This window comes from Protopterus annectens, chromosome 10.part0 (assembly GCF_019279795.1).
Source record: "Protopterus annectens isolate FY-2018-M chromosome 10.part0, PAN1.0, whole genome shotgun sequence".
NCBI lineage: Eukaryota > Metazoa > Chordata > Ceratodontiformes > Protopteridae > Protopterus > Protopterus annectens.
Genome location: NC_056744.1, coordinates 519642042 through 519662166, shown reverse-complemented (window position 1 = coordinate 519662166; position 20125 = coordinate 519642042). Strand labels below are relative to the sequence as shown.

Genomic DNA, 20125 nt, shown 5'->3' with positions numbered 1-20125 from the left:
TATATATAGCCAATCCCATAGATTTTTATTTATTTCATACCCTATTCCATCTGGTCCTACAGCTGAATTTATTTTCCTAATATTTCATCTGGCTCATATAATAAAAAGTCCTTTGTCCAACCACTTGTTCACGCTTTCTGATAACTTTTTTACTTTCCACGTTTTTTCACTACCTTCTTTTTTTTCTTTAAACATTTCTTGTACATATTGTAGCCCACTGTTTATAATCTTTTCCAAGTTTTTTTTTCTAGTTCTCCTTTTACGTTTTTTTTTTTAATTTTCTCATTGCACTAACATCTTCCTTTACTAATCTGCTTAAGTAACTTGATATTTCTTCTTTATTTCCTTGTAAAAATATCTTTGCTTATATAACAATTCTTGTATTTTTCTTGATTTATTTCATATAATTTATTTTCTTTCTCTGACTACTTACTATCATTACATTCTAAGACTTCCAATGAATCGTTATATGTTCCTTTATATTTTTCTTTCACTACTTTCCTCACATCCTATTGCCACTATAAAAAAATATATATTTTTCCTTAAATATCATACAATTAGACCATTTTTTCTAAAATATTCTCTCAGTAATATCATAGTTCCATAAATGCATTGCCATTTTTATTTCTTTGCCTATTTTATATATATATATATTCCCTGTCTTCCTTTATCTCTAGTCATTCTCCAAGGTGATAAGAAAATCCTGTTTCAGCTACTTCCCCTTCTGCTATAACTAAACATTCATATATACCCCTTTAGTAAGTCCATCAATTTTTGTCCCAAAGATAACTTACCACATTTTATAACTTTGAACATTTGTCTTATATAATTTCCTTTCTTGCTGTATGTTTGCCTCTTAAATCACATTTAAAGTCTCCTGTTGTAACATTGATATTTATTATTATATAGTCTAAAAGCCAATGAAATAAGCTTTCCCTTTCTTTACAATTAGTATATGCATATAATGTTGTAATTCTATATACTTGTTAATCTTCCAATTTTTTGCTAAAGTTACATCTAAAATCTTTCCTGTATTTCTACAGAATATGGCTATTCTAGATCATCTTTCATTTCCCAAATTCCAGATGATCTTTCCTCCCCATAGTTGATGTGTTTGTAATCTTTCTTCATTTGTTAAAAATCTTGTGCCTTCTAATATAATTACATCTACATCAGATGTATTATACTACTCTAAAATCTCATTTTTTTAATTATATTCTGAATACTATTCACATTTACAAAAAATGCTGTAAATTTGTCATTTTTTCCTTTTCCTTATATTCATAGTTTCATAAGTTCATAACTAATTACTAGGCTAGCTACCTTAATGGGCCATTCTAAACCTAGTCATTTCCTTCCCACAGGTGGTAATTAAACACAGAACCTTGCATCTCTGAATCAGACACCTTAACCATTATACCAACACCCAACCATTGGCTGCGTATATTCTTTTTCATCCATTTCCTTACATATTTTTCTTTTGTACTCATTATTTTAAAATTTCTTTTTCAGTCTTTTACCCTTTACCAATAGCTTTTTTCCTTTACTATTTCACAGTTTGTCTTCATCACTTATTTCAGAGCCACCTTCATTTTTTCTTGTCTATTTTTTCTATTTCTACTTCTAAAATGTGTTCTCTTTGTTCATTTTCATCTATTTCTTTTTCTTTTTTCTTACTCTTATTTCATTTTACAATCCATTTACAATCCATCCATAAATGCCCAATGTGTTACATTTTTTTGTGTTGTCCCCAGTATTTTATGATGTTTAGTATAGGTACAGTTTTTTCTGTTATATTTTTAACACAGTATTACAATCTCATTTGCCAGTCCATAAGCTCCTTTTATCATAAACTTTTGCAATGTCCAGTACTTCTTTACATAATGTTTTAAAATGTCGTTTCAAAGTGTCTCTTTCCACCTGTATTCAACATTGTACATACATTTTCTTTTTTTTTTGTTTCCCTGTTAAATACTTGTATCATAAAGATTATGTGGGTTACAATCTTTCTTTTTTCCACATTCTCCATGACAAATTTCCATTGAAAAAACAGTCTCAAATATAATGCCACAAAATGTATCTTTGTTAATAATTATAAATGCTCTTACTGCATGTGCTTTTACACCCAAAGGAGCTATTAAATTGTCACACACTTCATACCTGTACATTTCTTTGTCTTCTTTACTTTGAATCCTTAATACATATTTAAGTCTTTCATTTTCTTTTGTCTTTTTTCTTTCTGCCCCTTCCCTTTTTCCTTCTTTTACTTTCTCTTCATATGTTTTCTTTTTTACCTCACCGCTATTCTTCAAGATTTTCAGTGCATTCTCCTTTTGTATTTTCTCCATAATGCCCCCCTGGAAATATCTCCTTCATTTTCTGTCCCATTCTGCATCACCATTTCTTTAAGTAAATCATCCTACAACCCTCCTGGCTGGAGAATTGTAATTATACATCTATCATTTTCCAACTTATCTCCATCAAACAAATTTCTTTGAAACACCTCCTCCAAATCCTGCATGTCTTCTCCAGTCTCAATATTGACTTCTTTCACCACGCCATTATCTCCTTCTTTCTCCATTAGCCTCCCTGTTTCTCCAGATGGCCTTTGTGCCTGGATAAGGAACAACAAATCCTCATGCAAAATGGGTCCCACTCCCAGCAATGAAGAGCAGTGGAGGTTCCCCAATTCCCTGGTCAAATATCCCCTGCTAGTATAAATGCCACCTTGGGTCTCCACTGAAAAAAGAACTAACATAGTCAACATCACATACATAGATACATATAGGTATGGGGTCTATATTATAACATCGAAGTGTCAAAACTTCGAATGTTATAACATCAAACCCAAAACCTCGAAGACTGACAATATCAAAGCCGCAGAACATCGAATTCTTTCCCAGGGAAAGAATTTGATGGGCCATTTCCGTGGCTTTGCTATTTCCTCCACTGTGGTGTGATCTCGGAGTTGGTATATTTAGGTAGGAGGGTTGTGGAGGGCAAAGTCCCCCACATTAGAAATAGTTTGTATTGTTTGTGTGTTTTGGGTTTTGTACTGGAACAGCGATTTTTTTCCCAGGGAAAAAAATTGCGGTTCTCAGTCTTCGGGGTTTTCAGCTTTCATAGTTTTGGGTTCAATGTTATAACATTCGAAGTTTGGACACTTCAGTGTTATAATATAGGCCCATAGGTATGTATATAAATGCATATATATATATATATATATATATATATATTTTATATATATATATATATATATATATATATATATATATATATATATGTATGTATGTGTGTATATATATATATATATATATATATATATATATATATATATATATATATATATATATAGATATATAGATATATGTATATAATTTGTGTGTGTGTCCTGTGAGTTTCTTTGAGGCTAATTGTAGTGGCACACCAGTGCAGCCACAGTACCAGATTTATTACGTATTTGGAAACTATGTCTAAAACCTCAAATTCACATAAATAATGTAACCACAATTTTGGAAATTTTAGCTGTAGCCTCTAGATATGTTTAGTTGGTCAGTCTCTAAGTGATTTAAAAAAGCAGGTAGCTCAGAGTGATCCCCAGTCTTCTAAACAAGTACCCATAGCAGTAGATCATGTGTTTCTAAGTGAAGTTATACATTCTGAGTCAGATTTGCATTCACAAATAGCTAGAAAACTTCCATCTAAGTATGCTTCTGTTCTTATAGCTAAGAACAATATCATTTGAAAAGCAATTTGTTTTAAATGTACTAAAAATGCACATGTAGCCAGGTGTTATACAGTTACTGATAATGATACTTATACCTGTAAAATTATTAATACTAGTCAGCAGTCTGTTAAGCAAATATTCCTGAGAGTATACCAATGAAGTGTGAAAAGAATAAATTATTAACTGTTACAAATGTAGAATCTGCTTTCTGCCACTCTGCTAGCTTCAAACATATGAAACATGCTATTGTAGCAGAAGGGAAATAATTATTAGGATGATTAGACTTAGAAAGGATGATTATACTAGTAAAATTACAATATATTCGTAAGCATAAGGCAACTATTAAACAGAAAATTAAAATGATGTGTACACATGGACACTAAAGGCAATACTCTGAAACTCTAGAAGAAATAAAGACAGTATTGAGGAAAGTTTTACATCCTGCAGCCCAGCATCAAAATTTGTCATGTGATGTAATCACAGACCAGGATTTCCCATAATTTAAACATTATTGAATTTATGGGAAAGGATTGAAACGGTTATTTTACAATAAGCACATAACCCCAGCAAAGACCAAAATGCAGGGTTGGAAGAAACAGAGGAGCAAATATTCTGCCCTGTACACAATCCATTATTGATCCTTCTCAAAATAAATAAATAAAAATAACATTTCAGTAATGAAGCAAATCTGCATTTGAAATCATGAGGAGTGTGAGATTTACCAAAAGACAGCAATAGGTAAAGTGGAAAAGGATGTTAGCATAGAGGCTGAAATAGAAAATACCCTATTTGTCTCTGCCTATTGGATGAGTGAGCCAGTATCATTGAGTCATGCCTCTTCCCTTGCAATAGCTAATAGAACACCACTATCTCCAATCAGTCCAGGCTGCTCTGGTTATTTGGGTCGGCATCAGGGCTTTATCCACAGAGACAGCCTAGTCAAATGTTTATTAAAACTCTACACACAGCATATGTTACTATAAAATAGTTCCATTTAGAAAGAAAAAATATAGACAGAGGATGGCATAGCAAAACTCACATACAAATCAGTCCCTTGAAATTAATTGTATCAAAATTAAAAAGAAAAGTTAAAGTAATACCAATATAAAAGAACAACTCTACAACCAGGCATTTAGAAAATGGTAATATTTACAAAACAGACCAGTATCCAGCCATCCATACTGAGTATCATTAAACTAAATAAACTTTGTAAATAAACTAAAGACAAGACTGTTTTATTCCAGTTTAAGTATACTTGATTGGAACCTATTCTGTCCAAAAAAACAAAACAAGCAAAAAACTAACTACATATTCTATTGAAAACCAAAAATAAATCTTTAAAGTCCTATTTTTGCAAGGGATCTTGTCTCACCACCCCATATCTCTAAATGTACTAGCATATTAGCTGAATGATCATGCAGTGATGAGGAAATTATAAGCCACTTTAGCCCTACTGTTCTATGATCTTGTTAGTGATTAAAACCTACTTCCTGCACAATAAAAATAACTAACAGAACTGACATTAACCCCAAAGTGTATTAATCCAAAACCAAACAGAAGCAGGTTTCTGGAACTGGTAGAAACAAAATCCAAAAACAGAAGAAGACCCAGCTAGTCAGCCGATCCCAGGAACTCTAAAACACTTCTAAAAAGTGTTTTAAAGTTCCTGGGATCAGTTGACAAGCTGGTTGGTCTTCTGCCAAAGTATATTATAATAAATGTAATTGTATACCTGTAAACAGCCATCTCTTAATCCATACAATTCTAGATAAAAAACAAATTTCTTCATTAAAAAGAATCCATGAAGTATAATGTCCAGCTCTTTTCTTTAAATAAATGAGAAATTGGAGAAATGAATGGAAAAGCTATTAAGTCTAAGAGACCTTAATATAATTATTCTGACATTACTATAATAATGCCCACTGAATTTTTAAATCACTAAATACTTAAAAAAATATGGTCTTAGTGTCAAGTGCCTGAATCAGAAAACAATGTCATTCAAAATGTCAATTACTTATTTCTATAAGAAGTCATTGACAATGCAGTTCCTATGTGATTCCATTGTTTTTATAGACAGCTCCTTTGTTTTGCTTTGCGGAAGTATGGATTTGCTGTGTGTGTGTGTGTATATATATATATATATATATATATATATATCGTGGGAGGGTGGCCTAATGGTTAAGGTGTTTGCCTTACAAACACAAGGTACAGGATTTGAGTCTCACAAGGGATAATTGACTAGGCTTAAAATGGCTCACAAGGGCAGTTAGCTTAGTACTAACCTATGAACCTATATATATATATATATATATATATATATATATATATATATATATTTATATATACATATATATATGTGTGTGTGTGTGTGTGTGTGCGTGTACATATATATATATATATATATATATATATATATATATATATATATATAATTTATATATATATGTGTGTGTGTTTGTGTGTGTGTGAATGTGTATATATATATATATATATATATATATATATATATATATAGAGCGAGAGAGAGAGATGTTTATATAAGTGAAGGGAATGTTGACAGCTTGCCCCCAACTTGGATAGTGGAGGGGAGTAAGCGCACTTGCAAAAATTCAAAAACTTTTACAGTTTGCCTGTTCATTTTTCTGGTGTTTTGGTAATTTGTGTTTACCAATATGGTTCCTCAACAACTTACTCAGGGATTTAAGAATTAGAGTAGTCCGATTACAAAAACATTATCTTGTAAGGAAAATCATATCTTTTTTGTTTTCAAAATGTTCAACATTTGCAGCAGTTGAGAAAAATGTCTTATATGTTCTATATAGCATGTCATCCTGTGGTTACAGTTTGTGTTAGTTAATGTATATGATTAAAAGATATAAAATTGAAACTGAAGAATAGCTTATGCTTTAACATGTCTGTTATACTAAATATTGAAAGCTCAGTGAGTAATGATGCCTTCTTGAGCTGACACAAGGAATGTAGAAAGGCAGTAGATATAAAAGTGTTGATTTGTGTGACTGTATAATCATATTTTATGTAATATGCAGTTATTTGTTGTGCTGCACTGCCATATATTATTCAGACATGATCTAAAATACAGCAGTGTGTATTGCTTATCCATATGTTAGTGTTTAAAAAGGAAATTAATCAGTTACATTATGGATGTATTATGGGTGACTCCTTTCTATACTGTCAGTAACCATATTTTACTCTGTAGCACTAAAGACAGTATAAATCAGCACATTTCCCTTTCTAGAATTTATTTCTTGATTGGTTTACTCTTATCAGCACAAAAACTTGCAATGCTGATGGTTAATTTGATCCTCTGATATCTAGTGGGCAGGACGAATGTTTCTGGTAATCTAAGTTTATTTGTATAAAATAAAAAAATAGTTAGGAATATCTGTTGTCCATGGATATGAATATAGTGTTAGTTTGCTGAACCATACTGTCATATATGGTTTTATACAAAAATAAATTGCAAAAGGATGAACCATTTGCACAAAATAGTGTAAATGAGTTAAATCATCTCAATAGCAATTCGGTTTTTACCACTATATCTCTTATAAAATGTCGCTTACTGTAAGTTTTTATTTTCCATCATGCATGCTTCTATGTGCTAGTCATAATTCATTTCAAAACCCTACAATGATCACATTGTTCACATCAGCACATTGCTAATGTAATTATAAAAGAGAAAATTGTATTTTGTGTATGTGTGTTTGTATTTTTATGTTATTATTTATTTAATGTCATCTTTCCTCATATGAAGTAAATGTTTGTTTTGAACAGATTCCTTGTAAATATTATCCACTATTTAATGAGACTTGTTAAAGCTGAATTCTTGTATTAAAAATACAGAATGTGCAGTTTAGCTTAAAACAGATTTAAGTATAAAAAAACAAAAAAAAATGAGAATACATCCTGGAACATATTTATTCTTCATGTTATGGTTTGCGAAAGACTAAACAAGTTAGCACTTGCTTTCAACTGAAGGTATTCTTTATCTCTTTGTATAGTCACTTTTATGGTGTAATGGATAAAATATAAAGCTTGAGAACTTGGTCTACATAGAAATTATTTTTTTCAAAATCATTATATTTTACTGAGACAAAATTTAAATCAGAGATCATCAGTAGAAATGCATTATGCAGGCAAACATATATGAGGTGCAGTCATAATAGTGAGAACTAGGCAATCATTTATTGTTGCTACAGCTGCGCATACAATTTATTTAATAGCTTATTTGCAGATATTTATAAAATTGGACATAAAATAAGCTTAGGTTCTCAGATGTCTACATATCCCTAAGTGAAAGGCATTTTTTGAAATTATTTGAAGCTAGATATTTAGTCCAACCTGTTCCCTTGAAGTAAACAGATTTTTTTCCATAGTAGTGGAGAAAAACTTATAAAAAAGTCCTGATGTTTTATAGAAGCATCAACAATGCTAGTGAAAACTCTCCTTACAAAAAAGAAAACTTAAGGTAGGCAAAAGCAAATTTAGTACTTGGAGATCTTTAATTGAAATTGGAGAAAAAGATATGCTTACAAAGCTATCAGAAAGGTCCTTAACAAGCCCAAGTAAGTACTCTAAGTGCTCTTAAACTCTAGCTTATTTCTGGTGTACAACAATGGCAGAAGCTAAAACAGCTTAAAAGCTGTTTGATACTTCACTGTGCCTCATTTCTATGCACACATACACACACACATATATATATTTATAAATAATATTATGAAAACTCACTATGCCAACTAACATTTCATTGCTCAACTTAATATGACAGAGTGTTTACCTGAAAATAAGAATGATACCCCAAACAAGTGTTTTTTTGTGGGGGGGGCACCACAAGCTGGTACCCACAAACTACATGTAACTTATCAATGGGAAAAACTCACAACAGTTGTAAAAGGGGAAACTACCTTAACCCTGGTGTTAGCAGAACCACTTCTACTACAAAGACAAAACAGCCGTCAAACAAACAATTTGATGATTTTCATTTTGACAAATAGAACTGCTGAACCAAAACATTTAGACTCCTTGTGTAGACAAACACACACTCATACACACAGATGCACACACAGACAAACAGAAACACAAAAACACACACACACACACATGGATCTATATATTTATAATTAGTTATTTTCATGTCTATCTGTAAAAAGAAAACTCCCTCTCACAGATCTGAGCAGCTCACTAAGAAGCAACCTAGATGATATCCTTAACTTTCCAGACCAAGATTTAAGAAAGCAGTTAACAAAAAAACCTTCTCCAGAATATGCCCTGCTCCTTGTAACCAACTGATAAATGAAGTACATGTTAAATAGTACCCTTATCATGCTTAAGAATTCATTGAAATAGCTTTTTATAATGAACCCAAATGCTCTTGCATTCAAGATATTGGCTATTTTTTCTTGGAATAAGCATTAACCTTTTAATGCATTACATATTGCATAGCATATCACTGGCCTTTAAAAATGTATACATTGCATATAGTGCAATGTTATGCTGGCTTCTATTAATCATAGCCTCTCAATTAACCATATTAATGTTTGTTACTTTTGCTGAAAAGATTTCAAGACTGTATAAACTAAAGCACTGTTCATGGTTCCCTGCTGGGTGAGGAGAGTAAACATGTATTTTTGGCTATGACTGATAGAGCTGCTTTCTGTTTTACCTACTCCATTTTGTTTTCTGTTTTAAGAAATCTGCTTGGCTTGGTGTTTTTGTTCTGTGTGAGAGATAAACATTTATGGGCTGCACATTTCAATGCTTTTCATTGATTAATTGTCTCTTGAGTGATACAGTGAATTTCTGGTCCTTTGTCTTCTGCTGAAACAATTTCAATCCTGCATAAACTAAGGCACTGCTGGTGATTCCCTGCTGGGTGAGGAAAGTCAACCCATATTTTTTGTTTGTGATTGATAGAGCTGCATTCTGTTCTACCTACTCCATTTTGTTTGCTGTTTTAAGAAATCTGCTTGTCCTGGTGTTTTTGTTCTATGTGAGAGGTAGGCACTTAAATTATGTAGGTTGCACATTTCACATATGTTTTCATTTGTTGATTGTCTATTGAGTCATACTTAAATACAAACTGAGTTTCTTGCCCTTTGTTTTTTGCTGAAATGATTTCAAGCCTGCATAAACTAAAGCACTGCTGGTGATTCCCTGGTAGTATTTTCCACCCACCCTCCCCTTTGTTGATGTGCTTTTTGAACCTAGTGGTTTTAAGCTGCCCACTCCTACTGTAAATTAAGCTTAGCTATGCACTCCCTTTCTATACTGCTGTTGATAATATTGAATTATTTACTTGAGCTTCCTTTTAATTGTATTGATAAAATGCATTTACCTCTCATTGTTTGTTCTACTGATTTAGTTAATCTGAATTAATTTTCTAACTAGCTGTTGAATAAAGGAATGCATTCTTACACTCTAGCAAGCACTTGTTTTTACATCAAGAGGTCAGTGAATTTTCCATCTAGTGCACTGGTAGGTAGCCTGGTGTGTTTTGGTTGAGGAAACATTTGAGATTTCTGCATCAAGAAAATAAGTATGTTTTGTGTCTCTACTGCACTTTTTAAATTGCACTGTATGTGATCACTGCATTTTTTTCTCCCTTATAGTGTTGCAACTGCATATTTTCTGCACTTGTTTTCAACTGTATTTCAGCCTAGATAGCATAGTCTAGATTCAGACCTGCTGAATCTACCCTGCTTTTGTTACACTTGAGCACTAACCAGCCATCTTGCATTAGGAAAGGCTCACTTGCACCCTTGTTGCAAAAACGTGTGGATCCAGCCTTGTCTGATTTGGGGGTTGCTGGAGGAAGGTTCATTGTGTACTTTCCTATTGGTAGATTAGCTTAAAACTGTTTAATGTCACCTGTTTTAAAGCCTTGCATTTCTTTGTCATACAATGGGGGTTAGTAGTGTCCTGTAGAGATGCAAATGCCTTGAGATGCAATTTTTCCCTAGACAACTGTCAGTGGATCCCTCATAAGCTTCTCAGTTACACTAAAGGCAACTAAGTTGTGCACTGAGCAGTATTGTCACACTTATCATTTACAACCCTCAGTTTAACAACCCTTTATAGTCCTAGTGTGTAAACTGGTCTATCTATCCCACTCCATTCCCTAATAGCTTGATAGTCCTTGTGCAAAAGCTGGTCAGTCTAGCCCACTCCTTTCCTTAATAGCTCGTACAGTAAAACCTGCTATAATGGACAGACAGTTTCCCATCATTTCTCCAGCCAACCTGAGCAATATGGGAATACTGAGACAATGTAGTAATTGTCTCATGTATACTGACAACCATTTAATCCTACAGCAAACAAATACCCTATGTGAGAGATGTAAGTACATTATGAAATTGGAATCACTTTTCTCATATAGCAACAAACGGGACACCAAACAGGTTGTTAGTACAGACTCTTCACCTCTCACACAGACCCACATACACAGAGGTACTCACTAGAAATCCACCAAAACTTTAGAGACCTCTCAAATGTAAACAAAGTGCACACACCATTTCACAAATAGAAATCACTACACACAATAACACATACAAATGTGTCTCAACAAATAAGCCCCAAAACCAAATGTCCTAGTCATAAGTGACTCCATAGTGAGACACACAGATGTTCCCCTCACCAGGCTGGACAAGGAGAAGGTCATGGTCAGCTACCTGTCAAGCACCTGGGATCCATCAGATCATGCATGCACTTAAGTCACTCAACAACAAGTACTGTTATGACTCAGTCATAGTTCATGTTGGGGTGAATGACTTGAGATGTACCTCTCTGAACTATATGAAGACAGATGTGATTGAACTCTCAGTCTGTGTATCCCAGGCAGGTGTGACCCTAGCCCTAAGCGGCATTTTACCTTCTCCCAGGATGATACCACAGTACAAACAAAAAATGATTGACTTCAACAATTGGCTTAGCTTCTGGTGTCAGTCCAAGGGGATCCAGTATCTGTCAGCCTGGGATGACATGGTTAATAGGCCACAATGCTTTGCCAGAGGTGGTCTGCACCTGTCTCCTCTAGGCTTTCAGATACTGGCAAAGGTGCTTGCATCCCCATAGAACCTCTTTTGGGCAATGTCAAAACAACAAAAGTTCCAGTGTAACAAAATACACCTGAGACAAATCAAGGTTCTGCTGATTAATGCTAGAAGTCTAAACATGAAACTGCACTCCGTGGAAGCACTTCCCATCCTGGAAGATGCTTACATCTGTGCAGTCACTGTGACATGGTTCAAGGCTACAGACAGCACCCCAGCTGTGCAAGGCTACAATGTCTTCCACACATTTGGACCTCAAAATGACCATTTAATAACCAAAAGTGGAAGGATACCCATCTTCATTAAAGCCAAGTGCACCTTTAGACTGGTCAAACAGTATGGCTCTCTCGAACTACTCCATGTCCAATTAACTAGAGGCAAAATATCCTACCACATCATTGCTAGCTATATCCCCCCCCCCCCACCATGACCCAAGAAAAGCATACTACCTACCTGGACTTACTGGAATCTCTCTCTGTATTGCCTAGCACCTTAGACATGGGTGACTTCAACTATCCTTACATCAACTGAGTGACATATACAAGCACAGACATGCTCACACAGAGGTTCATGGACTTTGTTAATTCAAATGCTTAAGAACAGATAGTCTGCACCACCACAAGGGGCTCAAATGTCTACGGTACTCACCAACATGGAGAGTCACTGCACTCCCTCCTCTGTGATGCCATTCGTGAAAGGTCAGACCATAAAACTGGCTCATTCAAAGTAACTGTTGGATCTGACATCCCCACAGGTGTAAACAAACTGAAGAACTTTTCCAAAGCTAACTTCAGACTACAAATCAATGGTATAAGAAGTTTTATAAGCCCCACACTCACAGACAACAATGACTCCTATGCAGATGTGTACTCAGATGCCCTGTACAAACACTTAAGCAGCTGTATAGACTTGACTGGATCAAAGCCAGCTCCTACTGAAGACACAAGCCACCCTGGTAGACCTCAAGTATAAACAGGTTGTATAACAAGAGGAAGAAAATGATGTCTAAGAATAAGAGGGAACTGACTCAGCAGAGGATGAATTCCCTCCTTGGTTTGAAAAAGCAAATCAGAAATCTCGTGAAATCCTCTAAAGCTAATTATGAAGCTAAAATAGCATCTGTAGCTAAGGATAATCATAAGGCATTCTTTAATTACATTCAAAACCTATAAGGGAATTCCAGCTTTGTGCAGAACTGGTACCACTCATACTGTACCAGAGGAAATCAACAACGTGCTAGCTGACAGATTTGATGCAAACTTCATACCCCTGCCCTCACTGGCCATACCCGACACCAGTCCTCTGCCTAGTATCTCTAGAGATCAGGTCTTATTTGCACTTTCCAACAACAAAAACACATGCCTCAATGGGACCAGATAACATCCCAGGATGCTTATTAAGCAATCCAAAATAGGACCTAGCAGACCCACTAAGTGCTTTTTTAACCATAGGCTGAGAACTGGTTTTGTTCCAGTGAGTGAAGAACAGCAACAATAATCCCTTTGCACAAAGGGGGGACATCAACACACCATGTAAACTATAGACCCATAAATCTAAGCAGTCTAATCTGCAAGGCCATGGAAAGAATCATCATGGACCTTATAAACAAGGACATAGGCAACCAGCAAACTCTAGACCCAACCCAATTTGGCTTCATTAAGGTACATCATGCTTATTAAACCTGGTAGACTTCTTCAAGAAAGTCACCAATACACTGGATGAAGGTAAGACGGTGCATACCACCTATCTTGAAATGTCCAAAGGTTTTGACACAATCTCCCTCTCAGGTATCATTGAAAAGCTCTTTCAGTTAGGGAATTAACCATTATGTCACTAGATGGGTAGCCAGTTGACTCAAAGACAGAACACATACTGTCAAAGTTGGTGACTCCACCTCTACCAATAGTCCCATCACCAGTGGTGTACCACAAGGTTCTGTCCTGGGTCCTTTACTGTTTGGAATCTACTTCTTGGAAGTCCAAGTTAAATTAGATGGCCTTTGGCTTATGGCTCACCAAGTTCATTGATGATTGCAAATTGGGTGCAATCATTGAGTCCCTAATGTTGTTAGCATACTACAGAAAGGGCCAACACAGATAAATCACTGGTTCCAAAGCCATGATCTAAACCTAAATGCATTACTATTCACTTTGGCAAAGTAGAATTCCCCACTAACTACAGTATTGACATCACTGCCTTAAGCTCAAACCCAGTGGTGCAAGACCTAGGAACACAGTTAGATAGCAATCTGAACTTTGACCACCAGGTTTCCCCTGTGGTACGGAAAGCATTCTATATTGCGTACCTCATAAGTAAGGGCATCACATCCAGGTCTAAGGATGCTATCGCTCCAAAGTACTCGACCATCATCAGACAATTAATAGAGTACAATGCTCACTTTTGCATGTACCTCAACAGACACCTGCAGTAGCCAAAGAGACCACAGAGATTCCAAACCAAGAAACTACAGGGACCCCAAACCATGACAAAAGTAGATAGACTAAAAGCCCTGTCACTGTAATCTGTGTCATATAGGCTGCTGAGAAGAGGCTTGTGCCTGGCCTACATGGCAGTCTCCAACCCTGCCCTGATGGATATGCTTCACATACACAAATATAATGGCACAACAGTCACTCTCTCTAGGGATCTTAACCTAGCCTGTGACATTAACAGAACATGCTGGAGAGACAAATATCCCTCCCAGACACTGCTGCGCCTTTGGAACAAACTTCCAATTCATGTGAAGCAGAGCTCCTCACTGACCTTATTCAAGTGCAACCTGGACAAATGGATGACAACCACAAATTCACATCGGGTGGTGGCAGCAATGTCCATCATAGACAGGGTGAGTCGGTGCTGACCACAGACTAGTTCTGGAAAATGCATTCACTTAATAAGGACAGATGGAGCAACTTGGAATTAACATGGCTAGGCTTGTAAGGGTTCTAGGTCCACTAGCCTAGTAACTGCCAATGAACATTATCTGCATATGTACTTTGAAATCTTGCATATGTACTTTATTTTATTTATTTTATTTTATTTCTGTTTGTTTACCAGGGTAGTGCACTGATCAATATTAAACAACTCCAGGCTAAATCTAGGTAAAATACAAAACATTTAAACAACAAAAAAGGGTATAAATTTAAGCAATAACAATCCATTCAAATTGCAGTGAAAAAGTGATTATGTACATTCTAGAAAACAAGCAGAGTGTTATGTATAATACACACATTAGTTTCTAAAGTAGGTCAACCTTTAGTAATTGCGTGAGAGGAAAAGAGATGTGAAAAAGATATAGGGATAATTATGATTGGTAATATGCTCTGTGTTGTAGCAGAGGCATTTGGCTTGGATTAAAAAGCACTTTTTGAGCTGCATTCTTAATTTGGAGTTAATTTGGATTTCCTCTAGGTCAAAATGGGGAGCTTGCCAAAGAGTAGGTGCTTGAGACTGCATGTTCTGTGTTGTGGAGTTTGATACTCTGGGTACTGAGAGTTGGTGTAGCTTGTGAGAAGTGCCTCAGGTAGTATGAAGTATTTTTTTTCATAAAGTGAGTTAGATCATTATTTTATAGGTAGCCATTTTACTTTTTTAGGGTGATACAGTGATGCTCACAGAGGGGTGAGTTTGTCATGAATTTGCAGATGATGTTGGAAATTGTCTGGATTGTGTGTGTGTGTTTATCTTGGAGGTGGATGAGAAAATGGGTAACCTATATTCTATTTGAGAGAGAATTCCTTTGCAGATTGCTGCTCTGGCTGGTTGAGATATATAAGCAAGAAGATTCTTTGGCTCAGAAGATGACATTTATTTTTGCTCTCACTCTGTCCATGTAGAAATGGAAGCTTAGAGACCCTGCTTTAATGTCTGAAGCTGGAATTTAAAAATGGAAACCACCTGACAATGTACACATCCACAGCTTGGCTGCATTTCAAAGAATTATGTCAGAAGGTTTCACAAAACAAATTATTTTGTTTTGCAGGTAGTTTTACAAACCACTGTAGAAACATCTGGCATGTCCAGATATCTTGCAGCTTTTGTCAAGATTAAAGCCATTTTTCTCATAAGCCATCTTTATATAAGCAACAAAGTTCATATTTGAAGCAACCAATCAGCAAAATAGCATTTAATGGCTGATAATTCAGATACCAGCAAATCGTGTTTCCATTAAATAATTTCTGAGTTAAGTTTATGATTCTGTAATCTGCACAAATTCATATTGCACAAAAGCATTGATACTTACTATTAATACAACTTTACATGTAACTGTAAGTCAGGGTCAATATTTTCTGTTTTAGACATTTCCAACATAAGCATCATGTCATCCAGTTCTATGAGTCACATCTGACTCCTTCAGTGACCCCCATTAACAGCTGCTGCTATCCACAGAGTTCACTATGCAAGTAGCGAAAAGAAGTGGACTGCTAAGCCTTTTCTTCATATCACAAACATACCACATATATACCAATGGGTGGTTTAGAGTAACCCATCTACCTACAACATGTCTTTGGGATATGGGAGAAAACCAGTGTACCTACAGAAAACCCATGGGAGTACAGAGTGGGCATGCAGACTCTGCAAAGAGGGCATCAGCCTGAAAACTAAACTAAAGATTCTCTTAGTGTGAAATGCCAGTATTACACACTGCACCACTGACTAACCCCCAACATAATTAAACTAAACACATTTACTTGTGTTTACAAAAATATCTCTAAATATCTAAAACAACTGCTGAGCCTAAGTATGCAGTGCTTATGTTACTATCAAACAAGCCATTTGAAATTCTCTACAAGACACATATGGACTTGCTCATACAACTATTACCTCTGACTTGCCTGATGTTGTAGCTCAGGCTAACTTTCTGACACATTCTCTGGCAAAGATATCCTGTTTGTAACACCCAAGAAAGCCTAAAATACAGTTATTAACTGAAAAGTAGTTTACCTTGCCTTATTTAGACCCACCAGTGACAAAGTATATAAAAAGGGTATCTGGTACACCAGCATAAATAAATAAAGTAAAGGGGTGTATTGCCTTGTTTAAACTTGTTAAATGCTTCAAATGACTACTGTAAACGTGGTCACTGACAAAATCATAACAGCACATCATAGTATACGGGAAGTACAGGCAGTATTGAAAGGGTCAGAATATATACCTTTCTGGTTTTAACATTTTTAAGTGCTGTCCATAAGTATTGTAAACTGATGGTTAGGAAAGAAAAAAACACATTATATTGCAGAGTACAGCACATTGTATAGTACAGTTACTAAAGTAGTTTAATCTCCAAGTATATTTATGCTTCATCTGCCTTTATTAACTAACACATGGTACCTGTATGGAAAGGGTGGAGCTCTGATATATATTAATTATGATAGTGTATACTGTAAGTTTAGGGGAAACGTTGATGTAAATGAGGCAAAGCCACAAGTTCCAAATCATATTTCTTATCTGTACATACAGTATGAGGTATTCCATGCATTACACAAAACCAAATTCCATATATAGTTTATCACTTTTCTTTTTTTTTCTAAGGTTTAAAAACCCTGCTTTCTTTTCATTTTAGCATGCTGTAGTAATTGCATCAGTTGTCTACTAAACAGTGATTTACAATGCTTCTCTACTTTTATTTATTCATTTAGTTTTTATTTATTTTTATTTAACATTTGTTTAGCTGGAAAGTCCTACTTGGAACAAAGCCAATTTTCAGCTGAGGCCCGGGGAAAAATGCTCCTGATGCATGTCTTTGAAGTGTAGGAGGAATCTGGAGCACCACAAAAAACACAGGGAGGACATGCAGACTGTACACAGAAGGCACCCCAGTTGAGAATTGAACCAGAGAACCTCTTGCTATGAGGGGACAATGCTGCAGCTGCACCACTGCGCCTTCCAAATATTCACATTACCAAGTCTCAAACCCAGGACCCTCTGAACTACAGTATAGTACATTAGACCACTAGGCCAACTTATCTGTTGAGTATACTCAGCACATCATTAGATAAGCTGTTATGTTTTACGTTATATACAGTATATACAGTACTTCAGCTGAAAGTCTGAAATCCTTGTAAGGAACCAGGCAGAAGATTACTGGGATTATTCATTTTCGACACTATCCCAAACTTCAGTTATTTCACAGAATGATGACTCAGAGACAGGGATGCACAGGATTCATGTGAAGTCTAAGGTCTTTGATCATATAAAACTGCTAAAAAAGGATCAGACTCAATCATCAGAAAAATACGTTTTTTTTATAATGTCTATATTCAAATCCATGGCCTTATCAATTCAAATTTTTCCATGACCCAGGCTATAAGAAAAATTGTGGTTCTTCAAGCTGTTAAAATGAAAATAAAACTTTGCTATCACACCTTTGAAATAGGTAGCTACTATATAACTTTGTACAAGAAAAGCTGCAGCAGTTCATACCTCAGGACTTAATTGCAGATACACTTACGAACATTGTCCAAGAATACCAAATGGCATGGGTTTATCATTCATACTGTAAATATATATATATATATATATATATATATATATATATATATATATATATATATACATATATATATATATATATATATATATTTTTTTTTTTTTTTTTTTAATTATTGTTTTGTTCTGAAAAGAAAGATGAATGAATGATAAATGTTACGTTTTGAATTCCATTTTCCAGCATGAAGATATAATTAATGGTACTCTCACCCAAACTTGCCTACCTAAGTCAGTGAAGCTTTTCAGTTCCACATTTCTGGCACAGCATAGATGCTGACATGTTTTAGTCACTCTTCAAAAGAAAGGTATTGGCAAAATCTTATCAAAATTAGAGAATTATTCGCAGATTCTTCTACCAACGAAGGAGTCACCATTACACAGCTCAAGCAAGAAGTAAAAGCACACAGGTTAATCTAAGTGACTGTGTGCAGATTCTAAAATTTATTCTCAGGCACAAATGATTATAGATATATTTACAAAATCTTATGCAAAACAATTTGGCTCCACAAAAAGGGTGGTAAGTTGTCCTAGTGACATCCAGGTAACCCCACACACTGGAATAAAATTAGATTATATTGAAAAAGAACTGCACAAACTGGATCCAAACAAAATACAGGGAGGAGACGGAATTAGTAACAATGATCTGAGAACACTTCAGCAAGAATTTACAGTACCATTATATCTATTATTCACTAGGTCATATAAATATGGGGAGATTCCTCAAGATTGGAGACATGCGCTTATTAAACCTGTTTTTAAGGGAAAGGGGAGTAGGACAAACCCAGAATCATATAGACCCTTAAGTCTACTTTCATGTTGTGGAAAAATAATGGAGATGGTGATATTGGATAAGTTATTGTCAGAACTGGATAGGTTGGGACTTGAAACCATGCATCAGCATGCATATGCTGAAAACATATCTATTATCACCTGTAACATGATGTTCCATAATAATATAATAACAGCTATGAATGAAACATTGTACTGTGAAGTCATTTATATAGATCTAACTTCAGCTTTTCACAGGGTCATACACATAACACTGATCAATAAATTAGTACAACTAGGTATTGATGTACTCTTGATAAGATGGATAGCTGCATGGCTTACAAATAGGACATGGCAAGTATCATACAACAACTGGACAGGCAAAACCCTTGGTTATAGTCAAGGTGTCCCACAAGACTCTGTCCTAGGCCCTTACTTGTTTAGATTGTATCTTTCAGACCTAACTTTTTCATCTGAGGTGTTCTACAGTCTGTATGCAGATGACCTGAAATTGGGTAAACTGATTACATGTGTTACAGATAAGGCATGTCTGCAAAACAACTTAACTAAATTGACACTTTGGACACAGGAGAAGAATATGCTGATAAATACATCAAAAACTAAACGTCAGATTTGGTAGGCATAAATTGAAAGGTGAATATTTAATAATGTACACAGTGATTGAAACTGTAGACTCATTTAAGGACCTGGGTATATGGGTAGATTCAGCTATGAGTTTTTCTAATCATATCAACCAATTGGTTAATGACAGTTATAGAACTAGAGGTTGTATAAAAAGATTTATAAAGTCTAGAAAATCAAAAATAATGAAGTCATTGTTTGTTAGTTACATTAGACCTAAACTTGAGTATGTTTAACAATATGGAAACCTTATAAGAAAACAAGCATGACTAAACTGGAAAGAGTACAACAGAAATATACGAAGGGTATCAATGGATGTGAAAATATAAGTTATGAAAGACTAAAATATCTGAACTTGTACAGTGTCTCTTACAGATATCTAAGAGAAGATCTTATACAGGTATATAGGGCATTTAGTGACAACTACCTCTAG

General features: G+C 35.0%; 1 protein-coding gene across 4 annotated transcripts in view; it reads left to right on the top strand.

Moving 5' to 3' along the window:
* Positions 1–20125, top strand: part of LOC122813204 (voltage-dependent R-type calcium channel subunit alpha-1E-like) — a 4399719-nt gene that overhangs the window by 1796824 nt on the left and 2582770 nt on the right. The window lies entirely within an intron of this gene.